This window comes from Phyllobates terribilis, unplaced genomic scaffold (genome assembly GCF_046119375.1).
Source record: "Phyllobates terribilis strain yellow unplaced genomic scaffold, ASM4611937v1 Scaffold_5__5_contigs__length_657084704, whole genome shotgun sequence".
Taxonomy (NCBI): domain Eukaryota; kingdom Metazoa; phylum Chordata; class Amphibia; order Anura; family Dendrobatidae; genus Phyllobates; species Phyllobates terribilis.
Genome location: NW_027362765.1, coordinates 5,744,305 through 5,750,633, shown reverse-complemented (window position 1 = coordinate 5,750,633; position 6,329 = coordinate 5,744,305). Strand labels below are relative to the sequence as shown.

Here is a 6,329-nt window from a genome sequence, read left to right as displayed (position 1 = left end):
CACAGGGAAAGAGTATTGAAGTTGCCGTCTGCAATTTTTTTAATACTACATACAAAAGCCTTTGTTGGTGATGACAGCTTCAATACACCTTCTGTATGGAGAAACTAGTCGCATGCATTGCTCAGGTGTGATTTTGGCCCATTCTTCCACACAAGCACTATTCACATCCTGAAGGTCCCTTGAGCTATTTCTATGAACTCTGAGTTTTAGTTACTTCCATAATTTTTCTATTGGATTCAGGTCAGGTGATTGGCTGGGTCATTCTAGCAGCTTTATTTTTATCTGAAACCAATTGAGAGTTTCCTTGGCTCTGTGTTTGGAATCATTGTATTGCTGAAATGTAAACCCTTAGGCTATGTTCACACACGTTGTGTTTTTTTCTGCTGTTATCTTTTCTTTGGCAGGAAAACAGCTGTTTAAAAAACGCAGGTTTTGTTGCGGTTTTGCTGCATTTTTTTGACCACCCATTACTTCCTATGGGTGAAAAAACGCAGCAAAAACGCTGGTGCGTTTTCTGCTGCAAAAACACTGAATGAGGTGACATGCTCTATTTTCCAAAAAACACAACCAAGTCACAAAATACACAGCAAAAAAAATAAAAATGTGTGAGCAGAGAATTCTGGTTTCTCATAGAATTTGCTGGTACTGCAAAACGCAGCTGAAAATTTGCATAAAAATCAGTAGCAAAATACGTTGCAAAAGCCAGCGTGTGTGAATATAGCCTTATTTCAGCTTCATCATCCTGGTAGATGGCAGCAGACTTTTATTAAGAATGTCTCAGTACATTTGTCCATTCATCCTTTTGTGACGACACAGCTTTTTTTCTTAATTATGCCAGACATAATTTCTGATGGCCAAGAGCAATATATCTTTATTTTTATGTTGACTTTTTTTAAACTGTGTTCTTCTTTGGTTGCTCAACACAGACTATTGTTCAACAAGTAACAATACAGAGAAAAACAAGAGAGCACTCACCGGTCTAAAAAATCCTCCTTTATTTCATCCATTAAAAATCCATAGCAGGGGAGTCGGTGGTACACGTTGTACTTTAATGTATACTGTATATACAGTACAGACCAAAAGTTTGGACACACCTTCTCATTTAAAGATTTTTCTGTATTTTCATGACTTTGAAAATTGTACATTCACACTAAAGGCATCAAAACTATGAATTACCACATGTGGAATTATATACTTAACAAAAAAGTGTGAAACAACTGAAAATATGTCTTATATTCTAGGTTCTTCAAAGTAGCCACCTTTTGCTTTGATGACTGCTTTGCACACTCCTGGCATTCTCTTGATGAGCTTCAAGAGGTAGTATGAGACCTGTCAGTGAGTCATGTCTGACTCACTGACTGTACCTGTGAGAGCCAGCTTATTGCTGGATCCCATAGGCCACCATACCATGGGATCATCACATGATCTCAAGGTACCATGGTAACCATCGGGACCCACGATTCTCATCGCGGGGGTCCGATGGTTATTAAGGGGGGTATTTTATCATAAAGGGCCCTCAAAGTCACTTCAAATGTGAGGTGGTCATTAAATAAATGGTTTTCTAAATCTTGTTGGAAAAAGGGGAAATCGCTGGTCAACTTTAAACCCTTATAACTTCCTAACAAAAAAAATTTGGGTTCCAAAATTGTGCTAATGTAAATTAGACATGTGGGAAATGTTATTTATTAACTATTGATTTAAGGGCATGAAAATTCAAAGTTTGAAAATTGCAAAATTTTCAACATTTTTGCCAAATTTCCGATTTTTTTCACAAATATACACAAGTCATATCGAAGAAATTTTACAATTATCATGAAGTACAATATGTCATGAAAAAACAGTCTCAGAATCGGTGGGATCGTTGAAGCGTTCCAGAGTAATTACCTCATGAAGTGACAGTGGTCAGAATTGTAAAAATTGGCCCGGTCATTAATGTGCAAACTATCTTCGGGGGTAAAGGGGTTAAGGGAAAGTTGAGTGCAAGGAAAAAGTGTGGTAGGAAAAGGTGCACAAGCAACCGGGATAACCACAGCCTTGAAAGGATTAAGAAAAGGCCATTCAAAAATTTGGGGGAGATTCACAAGGAGTGGACTGCTGCTGGAGTAATTGCTTTAAGAGCCACCACACACAGACGTATCCAGGATATGGGCTACAAGTGTCGCATTCCTTGTGTCAAGCCCCTCATGACCAATAGACAACGCCAGAAGCGTCTTACCTGGGCCAAGGAGAAAAAGACCTGGACTGTTACTCAGTGGTCCAAGGTGTTGTTTTCAGATGAAAGTAAATTTTGCATTTAATTTGGAAATCAAGTTCCCAGAGTCTGGAGGAAGAGTGGAGAGGCCACAATCCAAGCTGCTGGAGGTCTAGTGTGAAGTTTCCACAATCAGTGATGGTTTGAGGAGCCATGTCATCTGCTGGTGTAGGTCCACTGTGTTTTATCAAGACTAGTGATGAGCGAGTATGTTCTGTTAATCATTTCGCCGAGCATCCTCAGGCAAACACCGAGTATCTTCAAAGTGCTCTGAGTTATGTTTGAATCACTACTGTGTGCATGTTTTGCAACTGTTTGACAGCTTTAATAAATGTGAGGAATGTATGTTTCTTAGGCATTCCTCACATGTATTAAAGCTGTCAAACAGTTGCAAATAAGGCACACGAGAGTGATTCAAACATAACACAGAGCACTCTGAAAATACTCTGTGTTCGCCTGAGCATGCTTGTAAATCTCGAATAACGAGCATGCTCGCTCATCAATAATCAAGACCAAAGTCAGCACAGCCGTCTATCAGGAAATTTTAGAGCACTTCATGATTCCCTCTGCCGACAAGCTTTTTGGAGATGGAATTTTCATTCTCCGGGAGGACTTGGCACCTGTCCACACTGCCAAAAGTACCAATACCTGGTTTACACACAACAGTATCACTGTGCTTGATTGGCCAGCAAACTCGCCTGATCTTAACCCCATAGAAAATCAATGGGGTATTGTCAAGAAGAAGATGAGAGACACCAGACCCAACAATGCAGAAGAGCTGAAGGCTGCTATCAAAGCCACCTGGGCTTCCATAACACCTCAGCAGTGCCACAGGCTGATCGCCTCCATGCCACGCCGCATTGATGCAGTAATTGATGCAAAAGGAGCCCGACCAAGTATTGAGTGCATTTACTGAACATACATTTCAGTAGGACAACATTTCGGATTTTAAAATCATTTTTTCAAGCTGTTGTTATAACGTATTTTAATTCAGTGAGATAATGACTTTAGTGTTTTCATTGGCTGTAAGCCATAATCATCAACATTAATATAAATAAACACTTGAAATAGATCACTCTGTGTGTAATGACTCTATACAATATATGTTTCACTTTTTGTATTGAATAACTGAAATAAATTAACTTTTTGATGATATTCTAATTTTGTGAGAAGCACCTGTATATATACAGGAAAGTCCAAGGTCACTGGAGGACACTTCTGCTGTAATTTACACCACTTTTGTGTTGTCAATGCTGATGATTTTGTTTTCTGCTCCATCATTGTCACGACCCTCCCGGCAAATTTATACCCAAACTCTTAATTTGGAGTTGATTTTTCAGGACCTCACTCTAGCAACTCCATTTTAGTCTCCTCACTAGTGAGCAGTCTACAGTGGAGGCTAAAATGATAAAAAGTCCTCACGTATCTGAAGCTGAACCCATGCAAGTTAACCGCCTATTAAAATGTGAAAGTACTTAGAGAAAAGAACGGAGACTTTGGGAAAATCTGTGTTTTTATTGTGGCAACACTGACCACTTTCTCGTCAATTGTCCTTCTCGACTACATAAAGCAGTGGCAGTGGATCTCAACTTTTCCGAAGAAGAATCAGTCTTGTCTGAACCAGCGCCTCCAGTGAATGTGGTCATCCATTCAATTTCTTCTATTGCACCCAACAGTAAAAAAAGAAAACAAGGACTCTCATTGCTTTATTTTTATCAAGTTTCAAGTTTATTCTCAAATGATTTCCACATCTGCCATGGATGATTCAGGAGCAAAAGGCAATTTTATGGACATCTCTTTCGCAAATGAACATGGGGTAAAAATTCAAAACAGACTTTCATCTATTATCATGGAAACTGTTGACAGATCTACACAAAATTCGGAACCAGTGAATCAAGAGACTGAACCCTTAGAGATGTTATGGAACCTAATCACCATGAGGTTTTATCCTTCCTACTAATCTCATCTCCACATTTTCCAATAATCCTGGGGTTTCCATGGCTACAGACTCAAAATCCCACTATCAATTTGGAAACCAAAGAAATGTCTTTTCCATCTACTGTACCCTTCCCACAGGCTTCACCAAATGAAGAGTTTGTAGAGGATTCTTGTGCCGATACAGTGTAATACTTTAATTAGCCAGATGATTAGATGTGGTAATCCAAAAGAAATACATTATTGGGTTTTATTAGAGATTGCTGGCTGTTTTATTAATGTTCTGCTTGCTCTTCAGTTTATGTACACTAATTTAGCTTGTAAAGTGTTCAGCATTCCACTAATTTCATTACTATCTAAGCAGCCTCTAACCATTTTTCAAAAGTCGTCTAGGCCTATTGTGTAAGTGTTAAAAGAAGATCCCGCAGAGCCTTCACCACAGGGAATCGCACATGTAAACCCAGGTGATGCGGTCGACCTGAGAAAGATACCTCCACTAATGCACACTTAGCTTTGGAGGGGGTGGGTGAAAGGAGTTCTGCCCATTCAAGAGACTTGAGCCCAGAGAAGCAGAAGGGAGCATGTGTTTCTGTAGCTGTGGGACTTGGGACAGAGAATCAAGGGACATCAGAAAGATGAAAGGAGAATGAGAGACATCCTTCAGGACAGCAGATGGATTGCACGGCATCCAAAGAGACACCGATTTGTATTTCACATGATTCTAGTCAGATATGGATTTGCTCCATTTAACCATCAGAGATACCATAGATACTTTTGGGGAGACCAGGAGAGGACAAAGAAGTCACCTGGTCCCATGGATGTTGTTTGGGCGTTGCTAGGGTGAACCCACCAGTCACCTAGAACCCATGGAGACATTTAGAGTTGCCAGGAGGGTCCCACCGGTCGCCTGGCCCCATGGAAACACTCGGAGAGGCCAGGTTGGGACCCTCGGGTCTCCTGGCCTTGTACCTTGATGGACTGCTAGCTTCCTAAGCTTACTGCTACCTCCTCTCTGTGGGGGCCCACCAGAAGCGGGGGGCCACTGGTTGAGGTAGTCGGCCCTGGAAGTCTCCAAAGGTGCAGTTGTTCTATCCTAGGCAGTCGAAGAAGGAAGGGTGAGACTGTGTAATGTTCCATCTTGGGTATATGATGGGATTGTTCTGTGTGTTTGTCAGTTTGTGGGTCAATAAAGTATTGCCACGCTGTTTTACCCTCACCCTGTGCTGTCTGAGTAGCGTTACGCCCACGGAAGACCCCGGGTCTTCACAATCCTGAATAATCTTCTAAACTACCATCTGTGTATAAAGAATTTGATGATGTATGTGACAAGTAGTATTGTGTCTAGGTGTTAGCCTAGTTTCCAGTCTCCAAGCTCCTGAACATTCTTTCCTAGATTGTTCTCACCCATCTACGGATTGTTCCTACAACTCCTTTTGCTAACTACAAGAACTTCTGCTACTGCTTGCTCTTCTGCTCGTGCTCCTTTGGCCACTGGTTTCCAGCAGTACTGTGCCGGTATCGTAACACACCGTCCAATCAACCTTACTGCATTTGGTGGTATCTGAGCAGAAAATATCGGCCATTGGAAACCAAGCATGCCTGAAACTTCACACAGCCTCCACCATGTGTTACAGAAGATGTGCTGTGTTTGGATCATGAGCCTTTTCAAGCCTTCTCCAAACTTTATTCTTCCCATCTTTTTTTATACAGGTTGATATTAGTTTCATCTGTCCAAAGAATGCTTTGCACCTTGTGGTGAACCCTCTGTATTTGCTCTTATGAAGTCTGCTCTTTTATGGTGGACCTAAACACTGAAACACCTTTTTCCTGGAAAGTTTTCTTCACGTAGGTTCATATTGTGAAGGGGCTTTTCTTCACCATTTAAAGGATTCTGCAATCATCCTCCACGGTTTCCTTCAGTGGGCGTGCACACCTTTTTGAGTCCCCAAGCTCAGAAGTGAACTTTTTTTTTGCAAAATATGCCATGCTGTTAATTTAGCAACTCCTAGTATTTCTGATCATTTGTAGATTTGATCTTTTCTCTTCCATTGAGAGCTCATTTCTGTGTTATGAGTTCACAGCAACAGCTTCCAAATACGAAGCCACACCTGGAATCAGCACAAGACCTTTTACCATCTTAATT

The 6,329-nt window shown here is 41.0% G+C and overlaps 1 pseudogene; it reads right to left on the bottom strand.

The window, feature by feature from the left end:
- Positions 1-3,985: 3,985 nt before the first annotated feature.
- Positions 3,986-6,329, bottom strand: part of LOC141270818 (uncharacterized) — an 82,681-nt pseudogene continuing 80,337 nt past the window's right edge.